Below are 21,933 nucleotides of genomic sequence, written 5' to 3' on the forward strand. Positions count from 1 at the left end.
AAATCCATTAACAAAATTAGGGATCGTCTTAAATAATATTTAATATTCGTTATTTTGTGACCAATTTTGCGATTTCACTCTAGCCGATGTTTTCTTGTCACACAAAACTTGTTTAAGGTGTTCAATACCACAAAGTTGCATGGTGACTCTCAAACTCCTAAAATGATAACCTTGTCCAAACACGCTTAAGTTGTAATAGTACATTGACAGTTGTGGGTTGTAGGAGATCACAGCGGTGGAATAAAGCCCAATGTACAGAAGATGTCTTATCTGTTATGCAACATCTATTTTCGAAAACCATCTACTCTTCGAGACTATCGTCCTCTCTCTAGGTTACACATCGTTCTTCACGACAAAATTCCATAACCAAAACAAAGAATTCTTGTTTAAGAAAAACGTTTACATGAACCAGCTGCACCAAGAAGGAGGAAACACTTCAGAATAACAAATATTCTCCGGTCTTGGCATCGTAATTTCATTTTACCTGTCTAGTCTGTACTATATTCAAGTGAACTAAATACAATTTTTTAATAAGTACGTAAAACAGGAGATTCGATCATGACGAGAAGACATTAAGCATCGTAAAATATCTTTACAAAGTGAAGAAATGTTATAAAAATAAAGAAATCAGACAAAAGGGATAAACAGAACAAGAAGTCTATAAGAAAACAATGCTGTCTATAGGAGGACGATACTTCTCTTCTTCAGATTGGCTAGACATGGTGGTAAGGACATTTGAGTCTCTCTCCGAGGGGCGTGTATTCCCAATTCAAATGAAATAACATGTAAGCATTTTCAGACGTAGGACGAGTTAGGATATGATCGAAAATTTCACTGTTCGGTAAAATTAAGTACATCAAATAGTTGGTGGTGAATGATGTTGTAGAATTGCCTTTCCTCTTTTCCGTCACTGGTAAGTTGGAGATGATAACGCACATAACCATCCAATAGTTCTGACCGGAATTTAAAAGAATAGGTTAAAGAATGAAACATGTAGTGTGATTAGTTGTCACAGCATGAAGAGTTGTTCTCAACACAAACTGACGGAGTCGTGATCTCTAGATATTACCTGTACAACCTGGCAAGTACGTTAACTTATCTTCAAATAAGGTCGCGTGCATCGACGTTTCAAACTGTTCACGCATTTAAGAAAAACAAAACTCATAAACCCATTCTATCCAAAAGTTGTAACTTGCTGGTCAGATACTTCGTCGAACGTCACATGATTACGCGAAGGTCGTTTCATCACTTCAAATGTCGCAGCAGTGCACGCATTATATTCAAAAGTAATAACGTTCCTGTTTTGATTTATCACACAACAGTCACACGAATTTCTGAAAGTGGTTACAAGTGTAGGGGGGAAACTCGGTAACTTCTGTGATATCTCTCAGCCGTCTCACCCTCTGAAACAGATATTATGAAGAAAATATCGGTCCACGTTCTCACCATCCGATTTGAAAGAAAAAGAATGGTTCAAAATATTAAAATGTGCCTGCCAGGGATCGAACCTGGGACCTTCCGCGTGTTAGGCGGATGTGATAACCACTACACCACAAGCACCTGCGTTTCGCGATTTTTCTTGTTAGAGATTTAAATGAAACGATAACGTTCCAAAATTTTTATTTCGCAGTGTAAACAAACACAAGTATAATGACAGTTTAACCTTTAATTTTAAATAATATAACACTCTCCTTTTCTACCAATGCCAAAAGAATTTTTCCAATGTGCTACGGTGTCTTTCAACGAATTTATCGAGCCCACAGTATCAAACGTTTTCACACCTCGTTTAATTGCTTTTAAACGTGCAAAACGAAAGTTTTCTTTCCTCAGTCTTTTCTCTTTCTATCAAAAAACTGAACAGAACATTTTGATTGGCTTTAATTTTTTTATTAGAATTATTAAACGATAACGTAATAAGCGATTTTATACGTCTATTAAATCCATTAACAAAATTAGGGATCGTCTTAAATAATATTTAATATTCGTTATTTTGTGACCAATTTTGCGATTTCACTCTAGCCGATGTTTTCTTGTCACACAAAACTTGTTTAAGGTGTTCAATACCACAAAGTTGCATGGTGACTCTCAAACTCCTAAAATGATAACCTTGTCCAAACACGCTTTAGTTGTAATAGTACGTTGACAGTTGTGGGTTGTAGGAGATCACAGCGGTGGAATAAAGCCCAATGTACAGAAGATGTCTTATCTGTTATGCAACATCTATTTTCGAAAACCATCTACTCTTCGAGACTATTGTCCTCTCTCTAGGTTACACATCGTTCTTCACGACAAAATTCCATAACCAAAACAAAGAATTCTTGTTTAAGAAAAACGTTTACATGAACCAACTGCACCAAGAAGTAGGAAACACTTCAGAATAACAAATATTCTCCGGTCTTGGCATCGTAATTTCATTTTACCTGTCTAGTCTGTACTATATTCAAGTGAACTAAATACAATTTTTTAATAAGTACGTAAAACAGGAGATTCGATCATGACGAGAAGACATTAAGCATCGTAAAATATCTTTACAAAGTGAAGAAATGTTATAAAAATAAAGAAATCAGACAAAAAGGGATAAACAGAACAAGAAGTCTATAAGAAAACAATGCTGTCTATAGGAGGACGATACTTCTCTTCTTCAGATTGGCTAGACATGGTGGTAAGGACATTTGAGTCTCTCTCCGAGGGGCGTGTATTCCCAATTCAAATGAAATAACATGTAAGCATTTTCAGACGTAGGACGAGTTAGGATATGATCGAAAATTTCACTGTTCGGTAAAAAATTAAGTACATCAAATAGTTGGTGGTGAATGATGTTGTAGAATTGCCTATCCTCTTTTCCGTCACTGGTAAGTTGGAGATGATAACGCACATAACCATCCAATAGTTCTGACCGGAATTTAAAAGAATAGGTTAAAGAATGAAACATGTAGTGTGATTAGTTGTCACAGCATGAAGAGTTGTTCTCAACACAAACTGACGGAGTCGTGATCTCTAGATATTACCTGTACAACCTGGCAAGTACGTTAACTTATCTTCAAATAAGGTCGCGTGCATCGACGTTTCAAACTGTTCACGCATTTAAGAAAAACAAAACTCATAAACCCATTCTATCCAAAAGTTGTAACTTGCTGGTCAGATACTTCGTCGAACGTCACATGATTACGCGAAGGTCGTTTCATCACTTCAAATGTCGCAGCAGTGCACGCATTATATTCAAAGTAATAACGTTCCTGTTTTGATTTATCACACAACAGTCACACGAATTTCTGAAAGTGGTTACAAGTGTAGGGGGAAACTCGGTAACTTCTGTGATATCTCTCAGCCGTCTCACCCTCTGAAACAGATATTATGAAGAAAATATCGGTCCACGTTCTCACCATCCGATTTGAAAGAAAAAGAATGGTTCAAAATATTAAAATGTGCCTGCCAGGGATCGAACCTGGGACCTTCCGCGTGTTAGGCGGATGTGATAACCACTACACCACAAGCACCTGCGTTTCGCGATTTTTCTTGTTAGAGATTTAAATGAAACGATAACGTTCCAAAATTTTTATTTCGCAGTGTAAACAAACACAAGTATAATGACAGTTTAACCTTTAATTTTAAATAATATAACACTCTCCTTTTTCTACCAATGCCAAAAGAATTTTTCCAATGTGCTACGGTGTCTTTCAACGAATTTATCGAGCCCACAGTGTCAAATGTTTTCACACCTCGTTTAATTGCTTTGAAACGTGCAAAACGCAAAGTTTTCTTTCCTCAGTCTTTTCTCTTTCTATCAAAAACTGAACAGAACATTTTCATGGCTTTAATTTTTCTATCAGAATTATTAAACGATAACGCAATAAGCGATTTTATACGTCTATTAAATCCATTAACAAAATTAGGGATCGTCTTAAATAATATTTAATATTCGTTATTTTGTGACCAATTTTGCGATTTCACTCTAGCCGATGTTTTCTTGTCACACAAAACTTGTGTAAGGTGTTCAATACGACAAAGTTGCATGGTGACTCTCAAACTCCTAAAATGATAACCTTGTCCAAACACGCTTTAGTTGTAATAGTACGTTGACAGTTGTGGGTTGTAGGAGATCACAGCGGTGGAATAAAGCCCAATGTACAGAAGATGTCTTATCTGTTATGCAACATCTATTTTCGAAAACCATCTACTCTTCGAGACTATCGTCCTCTCTCTAGGTTACACATCGTTCTTCACGACAAAATTACATAACCAAAACAAAGAATTCTTGTTTAAGAAAAACGTTTACATGAACCAACTGCACCAAGAAGTAGGAAACACTTCAGAATAACAAATATTCTCCGGTCTTGGCATCGTAATTTCATTTTACCTGTCTAGTCTGTACTATATTCAAGTGAACTAAATACAATTTTTTAATAAGTACGTAAAACAGGAGATTCGATCATGACGAGAAGACATTAAGCATCGTAAAATATCTTTACAAAGTGAAGAAATGTTATAAAAATAAAGAAATCAGACAAAAAGGGATAAACAGAACAAGAAGTCTATAAGAAAACAATGCTGTCTATAGGAGGACGATACTTCTCTTCTTCAGATTGGCTAGACATGGTGGTAAGGACATTTGAGTCTCTCTCCGAGGGGCGTGTATTCCCAATTCAAATGAAATAACATGTAAGCATTTTGAGACGTAGGACGAGTTAGGATATGATCGAAAATTTCACTGTTCGGTAAAAATTAAGTACATCAAATAGTTGGTGGTGAATGATGTTGTAGAATTGCCTATCCTCTTTTCCGTCACTGGTAAGTTGGAGATGATAACGCACATAACCATCCAATAGTTCTGACCGGAATTTAAAAGAATAGGTTAAAGAATGAAACATGTAGTGTGATTAGTTGTCACAGCATGAAGAGTTGTTCTCAACACAAACTGACGGAGTCGTGATCTCTAGATATTACCTGTACAACCTGGCAAGTACGTTAACTTATCTTCAAATAAGGTCGCGTGCATCGACGTTTCAAACTGTTCACGCATTTAAGAAAAACAAAACTCATAAACCCATTCTATCCAAAAGTTGTAACTTGCTGGTCAGATACTTCGTCGAACGTCACATGATTACGCGAAGGTCGTTTCATCACTTCAAATGTCGCAGCAGTGCACGCATTATATTCAAAAGTAATAACGTTCCTGTTTTGATTTATCACACAACAGTCACACGAATTTCTGAAAGTGGTTACAAGTGTAGGGGGAAACTCGGTAACTTCTGTGATATCTCTCAGCCGTCTCACCCTCTGAAACAGATATTATGAAGAAAATATCGGTCCACGTTCTCACCATCCGATTTGAAAGAAAAAGAATGGTTCAAAATATTAAAATGTGCCTGCCAGGGATCGAACCTGGGACCTTCCGCGTGTTAGGCGGATGTTTTTTGTTTTTTTTCTCTTTATTTATCCCACCTCAACGAGGGGGTATACACAGAAATACAACAAATAAAACACTAGTTAATGAATTAGCATGTAACAATAGCTCTATAGATTACCATGCTGAACATTACCACAAAGTTAATAAAATTAAGGAAAAAGAAATAAAAGAGGTAATTGGAACAGCAGGTAATCCAACAAACATTATAATGAACATTAACAAACAAGAAATCAATGGATCTTGCATTGGTAACAAAAATATAATGAAATAACAACTTATCTTAACAACGTACACAAGGAATAACCTTGGGCACCTTGGGTTACCAAGCTACCAACATAAGAATACACAGAATAAAAAACATTTAATGAGTTATGTAACAAAGATCTATGATAATGAAGATATATATGTCTCCGTACACGCACTTTAAACATGGAAATTAAATGAATGATGCGATTTCGTGCCAAAGAAACTGAACGAGCAGAACATATAACCTGACGTGCCAAACTTGTAATTAAACGGAATATGTTCCAGCATCTCCTGGGTAACGAAGGATGAGATCCCACTAAGAGGCATCTCCTCCATACCCAGTTTGATATGGGACATCCAAAATAAAATGCCAATAATTTATATACATATGACCACAAGGGCTGTACAAAAGGACATTGGAAAAACAGATGGTCTATGGTTTCTGGCGCCTGGGAACAGAAAGTGCACAACCCTGTGGGATGTCTGTCCATATGTATCAGCTTGACATTTGTGGTAATCGCCCGCAACCAGAGTAAATAATCCACATCACAAACAAAAAAACCAACAAAAGAAGAATAAGCGTTTTTACGAATGCGTTTCCAGTCTCCAGGAGGAACAATATCCCCCCAGTAGAATGGAGCAGGGAAGTTATTAGCGAGTGAAAACTGTATATATCCCACCAGTTGCCGCAGAGATAAACCTTGAAAATGAACTCGATTATCAGAGTGGTCCAGAAAATATAAATCCACAACACATGTGGACGACGGAAGAGGAGCCGGCTGGGTAGACAAAATCGGCAACCACTCCACAGGCAACGCCTCCTTGAGCATATGAAAATGTGAAAAAATTGTGCGGGCATTGGCCAACGGGTCAGCGTCCGTACACATTTCAATCACTGCCCCCACCGGAAGAAAAGCAGGGAGCACCTCGTACATTAAATGACGGACCTGAACCAAATCTGCGTTAATAAATTCAGGAAAATGAAATGTTCGGTGGCGAACATCAACAATAGCCGGATTGAAAAACAAAGGTTCATCAAAATTTGGGGAAAGAGGAGCTGGGACAATCCCTTTATCCCCAAGAAGAACCTTCCAGGCATGAAACATTTCCTGAATATAGAAAGGTAACGATTTCACAAAACGTGGCAAAATACGGCATTGAAGAATCCGAAAGCTTAAAGAGTGATTACCATAACAAGAAAAAAATCCAGAAAGAAGTTGTCGCAAGGTGGAAGGACAAGAAGCATCCAAACAACGCTGCAACAACTTCAAACGGAATGCGAGTTTACGAGTGTTAACATCAACCAAGTTGATACCTCCACAATCATAACTCCGAATCAGAATACCGTATGCCACTTTATGTATACCTCCCCGCCAAATAAAATCCAGTATACATTTGCGAAATCTAGCCTCAAACTGTCTTGGCAACGGGAGTATATTCAACGGGTACCATAACACCGATGCCACCAAGGAGTTCACCACAAGAGATTTACCCTTTAGCGACAAAGAACGAAATCGCCACGACACCAAGACACGAGATACCCTGCGCAATACACCCTGCCACGTATCTTGCAGCATGACATCGAAATTAGAGTGGAAAACTATTCCCAAAATCCGAATAGGATCCTGGGAAATTCTCAACTCACCAAGGACGAAGTCTGCAGAAGAGGCCAAACACCCAACCCACAAACCCTGACTCTTGGTCCAGTTGATCTTCCCACCAGTAGCTTTGCCAAAAGTTTGGCAGACATCCAACACATGCGGCAAAGATTCGGCGTCTCGTAAGGTTAAGGTGGTATCATCAGCATGCTGATAAGTAAGTGAAGGCGTGGTGAGTAGCACATCACCACCAATACCAGTAATATGTACATTATGGACTAACATATTTCGTAACGGTTCGACACTGAGAACGTAAAGTAGAGCAGACATGGGGCATCCTTGACGAATACCCGAGTAATAGCAAAATCATCAGTGAGAAATCCATTAAACTTTACACAACTAGAAATAGAAGTATAGCAAAGACGAACCCAATGAACAAAAGTAGAACCAAAACCCATACGCAGAAGAAGTTGAAATAGATAGTCATAGGCCACCCGATCAAAAGCTTGCATCTGATCGAGCTTCAAAAAGATTCCACCCTGGCCGGTACGTGCTAAAGATTGCAATAGCAAAACGAGTGTTAATGGAGTATCAGCAACGTCCCGTCCAGGTATACACCCGGATTGGTCATCTGAAACTAAGCTGGAGATCACAGACGAAAGGCGACGAGCCAGCACTTTGGCCAAAAGCTTATAGTCAGTACAAAGCAATGTCAAAGGCCGGCTGTTAGCCGCCAACCGTCGATCCCCTTTCGGGATAGGAACAATTACCCCAGAACACATTGTACGGAGCAACTGTGGAGAGTGAAACAGTTGAGACAAGACAGATAAAAGTCGTCAACAAAAGAGGTAGAAAATATTTGAAAAATTCGGAGGTAAAACCACATAAACCAGGAGATTTGCCCAGCGGTAAACTGTCTAAAGCAGCGATAACTTCCGGAACCGTGAATGGAGCATCACAAATATTAGCTTGTTCACTGGAAAGAGTTCGATCAACAAATGAGAGAACTAAATCTATGTCTGCCTGCAGAACGATATCCTTAGAGTACAGTGCGGAATAATACTGATGTAAAACAGCAGCGATATCTTCCACACCGGACACCTCCACACCCTATCAGTGAGCATGGATCTAAACTCAATTCTGCTTTGACGGACCTTTTCCATACGAAGAAAGTAAGACGTAGATCTCTCACCCTCCTCAAACCAACGAATATGAGATCGAATCCTCGCCCCCTCTATGGTATCGTGATCCAAAGTCTCCAATGCATCTTCAAGTTCATACAATTTGACCTTAGATCTACCAGGGAAACGGGTCAGTTTTCGAAGCTCACGATTGATGGACGACTCAAGCTGACATTTGCGAGAACGGGATGCCCGCGCACGAAGAATCGAATAACGCTCGGTAAGTAAACGGAACGCGCATTTCAATTGTTCATACCATTTAATTTTATCAGTCCCATAAACTGACCAACTACGACTTCTGGCGATCAACAGCTTAATGGCTTTCACATATTCGGCATCCCTCAATAACTGGTTATTGAAGTGCCAGAAATTAGGACCTCTGACAATTGGTCGCAGAGTAAGGTCGAAGCCCAATAAAGCGTGATCTGTAGCAGGAAACCACAACGTACGGAAACGTTGGACAGTCCCCTGCAAGATATAAGAAAGCAAAACCCTGTCAATACGTGACGACATCATCTCACCATTAACAAAACGCTTCCATGTGAAACCAGGTGTAGTCGGCGATATGAGTGAATGCGCATCAAGCAAATCAAACCTATTAAGCAACTGGACAAAAGCCGAACGGCTGGCGTCTCGGTAGAAACGGACCGGAAATCGATCGCGTGCCACATCCACCACACAATTAAAATCTCCCACAACAAGCAATCCTGTGCAACCATCCAAACAATACTCCAAGTTTTGGAAAATTCCGTCGCTCGGAGATATCGCGAGGAGCGTACACAGATGATAACAGATAAGACAAAGACTCGAAACTGAATTTGACTGTCAGAACCCTACCCACCCCATCAGAAGAAACGAATGTAACATTATCACACAAAAACTGCTGTACCAAGATGGCAACCCCTTGTCGGCCAGAAGTAGAATTATTAAAAAAAACTACACCTGGCCAAAATTTCAGAACGACATCATAAAAGTTATCAGTGAAAAACGTTTCCTGTAAACAAACAACATCAAAATTAGTAACAAAGTAATCCAGGTAATAAGCCAGCTTACTAACATTACGCAACCCATTACAATTCAAAACTCCCACCCTTAGTAAATGTACCATGCTAAAGAGAAAGTAAAGGTACAAAATTGAAAGGAAACTGTCACAAACACAAAATAACAAGAATAAATGTAAAGATCTAAGCAAACATGCACAAAGTTCAAATAACAATAAATGACAGTCTTACACTAACTGAAACAAACAAACTGTCACAAAAAACACATTTAAGGCTGCGACACCGCCTTCGCCTTCGCCCGAGATATCCGTAGTATTGGCACGTCCGACACCCGTTTTCGTCCACTGCCCTTCTTAGAAGTGTCACCAGAAGACATTGCCACCACACTAGCATACCTCCAACGACGAGGAAGAGGCACCTCCACATCGCCGGCGGTACTCACACCACTAACCGGAAGTGGCGGGAAGTGACGATCAAAATTGCGACTTGCAGCAGGGGGGTGACTACTTGCCCGTTCCCTGGCCCCACCAGTAACCGTCGATCGTCGGGCAGAAACATCGTCCACCACCCGAAGGGTAGCTGAAGCCTTCTTTGAAAGGGGAACCTCCGAATCAACGCGTGGACAAACAGAAATGGTGTCAACATCATGAGGCACTGCACGAGAGGGAGCAGCCGGGTCTACTTCAGCGGCGTCACGAGAAGTAGTAGGCGTGGCCACTTCAGCGTCGTCACTAGAGGAAGTTCGAGGAACAACAAGCTTGGGACAACGTTGACGGACGTGTCCCTGCATATGACAATGTCGGCATATAAACTGGGTGCTATCTCGATATAGATGATCCGCCCCCAAACATAAATTACATACTTTTGACTGGCGATCATGCTTCACTTTTACCATTACCGCCTTGCCCAAAGGATCAAAAACTTTTACTACGTACGGCAAAGAGATACACTTCTCACTAAAACACACACGAACATGGCGTATACCTAAGTATATGCCCTGGTCCCTCTTCCACACAATAGGGCTTTTCACCTCACAATCATAATCTTTAAGTTTATTTAGTATAATATCATCGTCGATATATTCGGGTACGTCCATAAATGACACAGTAATAGTACGTTTAGTGACACCATTAGCCGAACAGTGCACACCATTTACAGTTAGACCAGCATCTATAGCCAGGTCCACATCGTCGGGAAGAACAAAAGTTACCTCATATCCACCCGGGCGAGGAACTACAGCAGTGACCGAAGCTGCACCAAACGTAGAAATAACAGAATGGATAACGTCCCCATGGCTTGAATTAGTCGTTTCAACAAAAACTGTACGACGCATAACTTCCATGACCTTCTTGGTTGATGAAGACATCGTCAAACAACTTGAAAAATACAAAATCTAGCAAAAAAAAAAACTACACACTCACTAGGCTTAGCTGTTAAATTTACACTAAGGCAATGAGGAGCTCGAAAAACACGTCTGTACTCGTTGACGAGAACCGGCGCTTTCCAAATGTGCTTGCCAGGGATCGAACCTGGGACATTCCGCGTGTTAGGCGGATGTGATAACCACTACACCACAAGCACCTCTCTTTCGCAATTTTTGCTGTTAAAGTTTTTAAAATGAAACGATAACGTTCCAAAATTTTATTTCGCAGTGTAAACAAACACAAGTATAATGACAGTTTAACGTTTAACTTTAAATAATATAAAACATGTTGTATAGGCCTAAAAGTAAGAAACATTATCCAGACTATAGCTCTAACCTATAGTCATCTTTACGTAATGATGTTTCTCGCGAACGTAAGCACTTACTAATATAATAAGATAATTATATAATATTAAATACTATGGTAGCTTATTGTTACAGTTTAGTTTATAATTAATAAGTGTGAAGTCAACAAATTACAACGTGTTAATAATCATCGTTTCATGTAATGTAAATAACTGTCTACAAGTTGTTGTAAAATATTTTGATTCAGCTCTAATAACTTGTAGTTAACAAATTATGAAATATATTTAACATCGTTGTTTCTGATTTTAAAGTTAAAAGCCAGGATACCTGTACATTGTATTTTATGTCTTAAAATCCCTTTTTAGTTATAAACTAAGATACTTTCTCTTGAAAACCACCTTCTTGGTGTATACATATGTGGGTTGGATATATGTACCACCTTGCTTTCCCAGTACAAAGGACAGCATTGACTCATGACCTCTTTGCTCTGATAGTATTGGTCAGTTATCAAATTTTACTTATTTTTAAGATATGTAACGATATTTGTCTGACACGAACCAGTTTATTGGTAAGAAAAGTTCAACTGTTAACCTCCTCCTGGATAACAGTTATAATGTGAGAGCAGATAAGCTACTGGATAAAAGCAGAATTACGAACATAATATAACAAGTCAAACTGTACCACAAACATTTGCGATAATTGAGGATGACTAGCTGCATTCTATCTAGTTTTTGACTGTTAAATAAGAAATGGCTAACGCAGACAGCCGTGATGAACATTTGCGCGAGATTCAAAACAAATTAAAAGACAAACGATAACAAATAACTATCAATTATCAAATTGACAGTTTAGATATTTTACACCTAATTTCAGATTCCTCTGTGACGATCAAAAAGAATTGTTATACAAAGAAACCGTGGTGTTTTTTAAAGACCAGAATCTACACGCTAGCCTGTCTGAACTTAGTAGCGTTAAAATAGAACTCCACATTCTGATGTTATAAGATGAAGACTACTGCTGACCAAAAAAAATGTTTGTTCAGAGTTTCATGCAATCTATTTTATTAATTGAAGTTTACCAAATGGTATTCTTAAAATACACCATAGCTTCTTATATTGATTACTCGTTCACATATCTGATTGTGGCAGTCTGTTGATGGTCCAAAGATAAAATTGAAAATACATTATAAAAGCAAATAACATTTTGAATCATAATGTTTGATGTATCTAGCTAGCTAATTGTGTAAATAATTATCAATCATCAATTAAACATTTAAAATTTATATAATGACATTTATCAAACTAAAAAAGAGAACCAACATAGATTAATCCATTTTCAGTTTGATATAGTACTAACCGTCTCTCGAGAATACTTTCAATAATATTCATTTGCACAAATACACAATTCGTTTTACCATCAGGATGTTCAGGCCAAAAATAAAAAGCTCATTAACACAATGAAAATAATCTTCTCAAACTAAATCTCAAGTATAGATGTAATTATAAGTAATCTGTTGAGGATATAACGATTAACAGGTGCTGTTGTTGACATTCGTTATTTGTATTAATTGTTTTCAAACATCAAGAGTTAAGGTCACTTGAAAGGTCTCTGATGAAACACGACTTGAATCTAAGCTCTAAGAATTTTAAGATTTTATTATTTTCATGAGGATTTTTACTTTAATTCTTAATTTACTGCAGATCTATAATTCAAGTTATTTTGAGCCAAAGTATTTGACTCGAATGTAAATTTTATTTTTAACTAGAGTTATGTTTCTCAGCTCTTCAACTGTAGTCCTTTTTGTAGTAGTCTTGCATAATACGTCGTGCAGATATGCACGTTGTGAAATAGTGGGCTTATTTCCTAAATGTGCTCTTATCCAGTGGCAGCGCCAGGGGGGGGCTTGGGTAGCTTGAGGCCCCAAAATAAACCAAGCCCCCCTCAGCCCCCAGTATTGTTACCTACATATATTCATAAAATATGGAAAACACAATCGTCGTTGTTGCTTAACAATTAACATCAAAAAAGACTTAGATCTGTAGAACTCAACGTCTTCATTAAGACGGAAGTATGTGTCATGCGTCCCATAGCAACGTACTGAATGCATTTAAACTCATGCGTTGTATTGCCGCTCCCTGTGTAGTGCCATTCTATCTTGAGCTTTGACGAAGATTAGACAACCACGTTTATTTCAAGTTTCAACAGAACAGGCGCATTCTTTTGAAGTAATATTAACTATAAATACAACATTATGAAAGATAGTTAGCCTGATAGTGACCTCAGAGTATATTAACTTCACATGGGATAATTCGCTTCTGCTATGTAAATTATATATTTATGTTATATTTATTTTGATTTGTAGCTTTACTCTTAATGGTATATTAAATGTTCAATCTAAGCTACTCTTGAGTGGAAATTAGGTGAGCTTCCTCTTTTACATATACGCATATTTTCATAAACAGATTGTTTTTTAATTTGTAATAATGATTCACAGTATAAGTTTCCAACGAAAACTGCATTAAAAATGCAATTCAAAATAGCACACTTTTCTGATATATACCTTGGTATTTAGATCATTATAATTTACCATCTATACTTCATATTGATGGCATTTTGGGAACCCCCCTCCACAGTTTACCTCAGCCCCTATTAGCACCCCAACGAAAATATCCTGGCGCCGCCACTGCTCTTATCAACATTTTATTGTCATTGGTGTTTTGTTTTCGTTTTCATTACGTTTAGAAGAATAATTTCTCGGCTGTAGGCTTTTCGTTTCGTCATCTTTAAGTAATGGTGTTTCTTGTGAACGTAACACCTTCTAAAAATATATGGTAATATATAAACATTGGATGCTTTGGTATTTTGTTACCACAGTTTATTTTATAATTAACAAGACCAAGGTTAAAAAATTACAGAGTATATAGATTTTTTCAAATACATTTTACTTATTTGTGTCAACTTTGAGTAAAAAAATTATTTTATTTTCACATATTGATTCACATATCCTGGACTATTATCACTGTCAATACATCTAAATCTAGTAATACTGTCTTTTTACAACTTACCGTTTTACTAAAAGGTACGTCCTTTGTTAGAGATCTACGAATCATCGAACAATTCTTATTGGTACGTAATATAAATGCATAATCTTATTCTTGAAAAATAGAATATTTATATCACTCATTCATCAGACTCGGTGTCAAATTATCATTCCACTACCACCACTCTCCGGTTTCAAACGTGGCTTATGGACTAACTGTACATATAGCTTATTTACTTTTCATTTCCATATATCATTTTTCCTTTGTGGTATACTAGAGAACGTTATAACTGTACAATCTCCTGCTGGTTATTTCGTGGTAAAACTGGTTTTATAAAAGTACTGGACCAACCAAATAGTATTAGTTGGTTAAGACACCCCTGTCATGTCTTCTTCAAAAGGTTGATTCCCAGATGGTCTGGTATAGAAAGGAGACAGACTGGTCTAGATGTACTGTGTTGGCTAGGATATCACACATTACCATGGGAAAGGTGGACCAACCATCATATCTACAATTAAGAATGTCATCCTCTTTTAACACCCAGTTTAGTGAAACATACTGTCAAGATGGGCGAAGACTGTATCTGGTTATGAGCGTTGTCCCACATGTGTATTTCTCTAAGTTGAGATGTTACACTCCATAGAAATGAATTTGGACACTTTCCGAAGGGTGCTCATCACTGTTTCCTCAACCAAGTCAATGTGAGTTTAGGTAAGATATCGTGATAATTTCTTACACTGATACCTCGACTCACACTTCTGGTGCCTCCTTACTTGGAAGCAGCTGCAACAGTAGAAGTAGTCACGTTCCTGTTGAAACCTTGGGTAGGTGGAACTAATGGCGGCAGAAACTGAACGGTAAAGCCATCTTATGAAAAGTAGTATTTATCGGAAATATATTTGCGGTGTATGATAAATATTAAGTTTTCATAAATTCACAATCAACGTACTATAACTTTTTGTTTAAACAAATTTAGACACTACACATGTAAAACAAATCTGAAAATCAACATTACCAAACTGTATTCAAACTTTATGTGTGTAATCTAACGTATATATAAATAACTATAAATAAACGTATTTACTGGTCCTTCTGTTTGAAAGATCAAAATTAGAATTATTTGACTTTCTTTATACAAAATATTTACCATCATAACTTATCAGTATGTTTAACCTGTAAAGGCAGATCACAGATATAAATGACACATTTAAATGATATAACAGTAATATCTGATTCCATGTAGTCCAAAACATCAATTATGGTAAGGATATTGTTGAAACATTTTACTCGGAAGAGATTCAAAGAGACTATGTCCACATGTTCAGATTATTTATTGATACAAATAATTGAAATCATGTATATGTTTTTACAATAAGACTTTATCAAAACTGTAGGTATGCTGTATAAATAAAATTATAAAAAACAACAACTAAAGTCTCAATTCCTTAAACAGTGAACAGACAGTTTGTCTGATATATTTTTATTACATTGGTTCTTGACCAACATGATGAATGTCTTTACATTTGTTAATTTCAATACAACCATATACTAAAAGTATAAAGTACTAACTAGTTTACATTTGATCGTATCTTTGTATAGTTCTACTGTTATTAGATAGGCTTGTTTAAAAGATTCTAACAAACCAGTTTTTAAATCTTCATAACATGTTCGATCCTACCTGATTCATTCAATACTAAATTATTATTTAACAGAAACTGATCAAGAAAACATTTCTATATTTAATGAAATATTGAAATTGTTCATGTGTGATGATTTAACACGATCACATTTTATATTTTTAGTAGTATGCACAGGGTTCAGAATGTTATATTAATATAATGTTGAATAACCAAATCAACATCTTGAATTAAAGGTTCCAGTGGTACAGTAGCAACATTATTTGGTATTTAGTATGTAGTTAGACGTCACTAAGACTTTGTCACATTTGGGAAAGTATGTGATGATCATAAAAAATAATCAAGTTGGTGGATTATGAAGATGTGTTTAGATAAAGGACTTTTCAAGATGGAGATAGTCCTTAAACTTAGTTGAATTGAGAAACAAGGCAACATACATCAACATTTTCAACAACTTTCACTAACACTATATTATTGGTATATCTTCATTAACACTATATTAGTCCTGTATGGCCAGATGAGTGGTCGCTTGACTACCAATTTGAGGGTGACGGGTTCGAATCCGTGTCCCACCAAACATGCTTGCCCTTTCAGCCAAGTGAAATTTTATATTTTTAGTAGTATGCACAGGGTTCAGAATGTTATATTAATATAATGTTGAATAACCAAATCAACATCTTGAATTAAAGGTTCCAGTGGTACAGTAGCAACATTATTTGGTATTTAGTATGTAGTTAGACGTCACTAAGACTTTGTCACATTTGGGAAAGTATGTGATGATCATAAAAAATAATCAAGTAGGTGGATTATGAAGATGTGTTTAGATAAAGGACTTTTCAAGATGGAGATAGTCCTTAAACTTAGTTGAATTGAGAAACAAGGCAACATACATCAACATTTTCAACAACTTTCACTAACACTATATTATTGGTATACCTTCATTAACACTATATTAGTCCTGTATGGCCAGATGAGTGGTCGCTTGATTACCAATTTGAGGGTGACGGGTCCGAATCCGTGTCCCACCAAACATGCTTGCCCTTTCAGCCAAGTGACGGTCAATCCCACTCTTGATGACTAAAAGACTAGCTGAAGAGTTGGCGGCCTTTCACTGCTAAATTAGGAACGGTTAGCGGAGATAACTGTCGTGTAACTTTGAGCAAAGTTCAAGCTACACCAAACCAATTAATACAATATCACTGGTATACTTTATTATGTAAGAGATATATTCGACTTTTATTTCGATGTTGTTTCGTTGAAGTGGGTGTTTACTATAAGCTACTTTATTAATACCATTTTCACGATATTCACACCAATAACAGCTTCGCTTTAGTCACAGTGACCCCCATGTTGATGTCTCAGAAGTCACAGTGACACTTGTAGAGGTAACTGAAAGCGGAGCTAGTTTTACTATCTGACATTTTGTGTGTAAATATGACGAGTTTCTGTAACGTTCATTACACACAGGAAAACTTTGTGTTTACAGTTTTGACTGATGATTTACATAAGGTAAAATGTTAGTAATTTGGAATGTATATCACAAACTCCTATTCCAACCTTGAAACAATAACCACAGACTTATGTACCGATTCATTAGTTTTGTTCACTTGTTCAGAGAGACACAGTTATGTACATTCCAGACACAGAATGCCTAGATGTTTTCAGTTACTTAGGGTTCATTGCCTCATATTGAAGGTATACAAAGTTTAGATGTCTTGTAATAGGCTAGATGTACAGTGTCAGACACGTTCGTTTTGGTAATATAGTCGAAAGTAAAGAACTGGTATAAATATTGTTAAACTGGACCTAGATGTGTTCTATATAATCACCTTTACTTACTAAGCAGTATTTCATGTGTGCTGATGGGTGATATCTTTCTTTACCTAAAGGGAGTCAACTTGTTTGTTAAGTTGTTGGATAACGTTTACCACATCTATTAGTGTTAGACCTATATTGTTTGTTTTTTGAAATTTCTCGCAAAGCTACACAAAGACTATCTGAACTAGCCGTCCCTAATTGAGTAGTTTAAGAAACGAGGAAGGCAGCTGGTCATCATCACCCACCGCCAACTCTTGGGCTACTATTTCATGAACGAGTACGGGGATTGACTCGTTTTATAACGCCCCAACTGGAAACACGAGCATACCTGTTGTAACAGGGATTCGAACCTGTTGTCTTCAGATTTCAAGTCAAGTACCCTAACCTCCTGACTATGTCGGAACGTTTGACCTGGAATTTAGATCTAACTGCTTATCTACACAACGCTTGTATTTTAACGTTACGCTACATGTACATTTTTAATTTACAAACCATATACTAGTAAAGTTTTCAATGTGTGATTCGATCCAAATATTCACATTTCGCCTGAAAGAAGCACCACCTACAGACTGCTAAATATACTTACAGTTTCTGAGATAATATAATGTGTTGATGATACATGTGTAATTAATTTCTTAAAATGACTCAACACTTACAAGTTATAACAAAAGTTATATCTTCATATTGGGGAACTACATGCTACCCTGTACATGTAATCATAACTGTGAGCTAGGATGGAGTATGTTTTTAGTTGGGTCTGTATCAAAAAATGTCTGTTTTTGAAGCTTTTGTGGTTCTAATATTAATATTCGTGATGTCCTCCGATGAAACAGTGATGCATCTTCAGATGTACATCTCTAAAATCAGTGGTTCGATTCCTCTCGGTAGACACAACATAATGTCCAATATTCATGATAATTACATTCTCCGAAAGAAAATACTTTAAATACATTACAATTATGTTTGTAACTACGTCAGTCACAACTACTGTCCTAGAGCATTTTGTATGGGTTATAGTTCAACTAGAGGGCCAGGTCTAGACTGTACGTTTCACGTGTATAACAGGAATATGAATAACAACCAGTTGGTTATGATGCTGTTGGTTTAAAACATACAGGGCTGACCTTTGGTTATCTTTGTTGGTGTCTCCATGTTTTAAACCAACAGCATCACAACCAACTGGTACGATTGTATTTAACTGAAAATAGGGTCATTGTTACTTCATTTACTTATTGTTGGGTCCAATATGGCGGAATAAACAAAGCCGACCAGGTGCATGAAGTCACGTGTATAACCTTTATAACGATCTCGTACACGTTATTCTGACACCTACATGTAGACTCAAATCAGTCACAGTGACATCTATAACAGTTTCAGTAATGTTGACATTTATAACGGTCTCGCACTAGTAATTGTTACCCATAAAAATAGTTAAATCAGTTACACTGACAAATATAACAGTGTCAGTCACACTGACTCCTATAATATTTTATCAACTGTCATTGTGACACTCAAATCGTCTCACACCAGTTATACTGAGATAAATAATATAATCAACCCTAGTTGTACTGACGCTCATCATAGTCTCACAACAGTCACATTGGCTTTAATTTAAACACTTAACGGTAGATGGGGTCACTGTTATAGTTTTATTAATTTCGAAGTGGTTACGTTAAAAATAATATTAATTAAACACATGCTTATTGATTCCGAAATAGTCTTTTACCAATGAATCATTTTTTGAACATTTGTTTTTGTTTTGCTTTAAATCCATTAAACAAAGTAAAGTATAACTAGAAACTTTCAAATTTTCTACCATGAATACATCATGGGTTATTAACAGGTGGTTTGTTTACTGATTTTTACACATTTTTAACGCTTTCAAAGTAGAAATGGTAGAATTTCAATACAAGAAATCCGTTTAGCTGAGCATTTTTTAAAATTTGATTGATAAATAAAGGGAGACAAACAGAGACTTGGATAAATACATTAGATATTACACTTTATTACAATCAAATCATACAATTACACTGATTAGTCAGAGAAATAAGTACAACGTAACGTATTTCGATTAATTTATCAGTGTTCAAATGTTTAGAAACATATTATTTATTATCTAGAACTTCTCAAAAGAAATATGGTAAACAATCACCTCAACTAGTATATAAAACAATCTGGTATATAATACTACCGGTTATATGTTCCTTGTGTACTGTAGTAACGATGTAAAGTTAACAGTGTTGTTACTAATAGTACAGGACGATATTCATTTTATCTACATCATAAGATAAAACAGTTAGATCTGTCGGTTTATAACCAAATAAACATGTTTACAGTTCTTCCTCTTTGTTATAAAATTATCTAATCACTTTATCTTGTTAATAGCGATGACCATCTCAGAGTTAACTGTACGTTTTCGAGTCTCGCGTCTTTTATCAGTCTCTAATGAATCCTATTATGGAAAAAGACTTAATGTTATTTTGTGTTATCTGTCTTTCTTTAACATGTTTAAATCATCTAGAAGGAGGTGTATTCATGTCAGTCTCATGTTGATTGTTTACTAATGTGAATGGTTTCACTCACCATATCAAGCTGTGTTTACAGACAACCTTACTATTTCCAGTAGTATTGTGTCTCCCAGAAGAGAAAAGACAAATATCAAACGTGTAGAAAATGAAAATTGTGGTCATCGAAGGTTATTCAATGTGATAGGCTAGTCTAACCTTTTATGATCCAATAGGGTCGTATGGTAGACACCTATGATGTAAGTGAAACTGACACTGTTAACAACAGAAGCAGTTGATATACAAAAGACGTCTTAAATTTCTTAGGCTATATTCTTTACATAGAGACAATAGCAGAGTAAATATCTTGTCATGAATTTTGATGAAACTAAAGGTTTAATTGTTCCTACAAAACAGTAAGGTACACATTACTACGAAGTAACCAATCTCAGTGAACTTGGAAGAGAACACTACACCAAAAGGACGAAACAACCATTGGATCACAAGTACTGGTAAAACAAAAGCTATAGACATGTGGTCTTTTCAGCAGACAAAATGGAATTAATCACAGGGTTCTTATAAATGGAGATCAGTTAAATTCAATTAATGAAACAAAACAAAAACTCAACAATCTAGGAAACCAAATAAACACAGTCATAAACTATGTTCACCAGATAAAATTAACGATGAATTAGACAAAATAAAACAATACTTCATCAACATCAATAAGTTTCCTCCACAAACTGTAGAAAACATTATACGCACACACCTAGACAAAGAGCAAAATCAACCACCAACTAAAGTAAATACAGCTCACGAATCAAAAAACCACGAAACCATATACTGCTGCATACCATATATTCCTGACATCAGCAAACAAATAACCAACATTTGGCAAAAATTAGTAACAAAATATGACATTCCAATTAATACCAAATTTATTCAAAAACCAGGCACAAAACTAAGGTCTATACTATGTAAAAACTACATTGACAAACACAACATAAACATTATTTGTAAAATACAATGTGATAACTGCCACGACTTCTATATTGGAGAAACAAGTAGAAAAATGGAAACCAGATTAAAAGAACACAAAAATTCACAAATACTAAATAAAGAAACAAACATAAACAAACGCAAAATTAAAGAAGCCTTACTTCTACAACAACTCAAGCCCAAAATAAACCAGTACAAAGAACACCTTTATATCTATATTAATAAATATAATCAAACATCAAGCACGTTCTCTACATTCCTATACTCAATTATACAGCCCCCTTTAAACATGTGGTCAGCTATCGGTTAGTTACCTCTTTCTTTGTGAACCTGACGATGAGTGAAGAATGTCGAAAAGTTGTTCGCTCCTATACATAAATATTTTCTCAACACAAACCAGCTGTTTTACATATATAATTTTTTTACATATATAATTTACTTCATGTATTGTTTGGTTTCCTTTGTGTTGAATGGTAAATGTATTGTTTGGTTTCCTTTGTGTTGAATGGTAAAAAATACATATACAATAATATTAGAGGCAGGTAACTATCACAGTGAATCAGCCAATAAAATACATTGTTTGTATAATCTTATTGTTACTGACCAATCATACAAATCACAGGCAGTTGAGAACCGCGATTGATTTAGTAACTAATTTTATGTTACCGCAGAATACTTCAACTTGTACCATCTTTATGGGCACAGATACTCTGTTACCTTAAAGCTGAAAACACGACAAAATAAACGTTTGGTGGATTTAAAATATTTATAA

At 36.2% G+C, this 21,933-nt stretch overlaps 3 non-coding genes across 3 annotated transcripts; all 3 read right to left on the reverse strand.

The window, feature by feature from the left end:
- Positions 1 to 1,487: 1,487 nt before the first annotated feature.
- On the reverse strand, positions 1,488 to 1,560 carry TRNAV-AAC (transfer RNA valine (anticodon AAC)). The gene has a single exon. It is a non-coding gene; the product is annotated as a tRNA-Val (tRNA).
- A 1,864-nt stretch (positions 1,561 to 3,424) lies between these two features.
- TRNAV-AAC (transfer RNA valine (anticodon AAC)) lies at positions 3,425 to 3,497 on the reverse strand. The gene has a single exon. It is a non-coding gene; the product is annotated as a tRNA-Val (tRNA).
- A 7,444-nt stretch (positions 3,498 to 10,941) lies between these two features.
- On the reverse strand, positions 10,942 to 11,014 carry TRNAV-AAC (transfer RNA valine (anticodon AAC)). The gene has a single exon. It is a non-coding gene; the product is annotated as a tRNA-Val (tRNA).
- Between the last annotated feature and the right edge of the window lie 10,919 nt (positions 11,015 to 21,933).

The sequence above is a fragment of the Tachypleus tridentatus genome, chromosome 5 (genome assembly GCF_004210375.1).
Source record: "Tachypleus tridentatus isolate NWPU-2018 chromosome 5, ASM421037v1, whole genome shotgun sequence".
Lineage (NCBI taxonomy): Eukaryota > Metazoa > Arthropoda > Merostomata > Xiphosura > Limulidae > Tachypleus > Tachypleus tridentatus.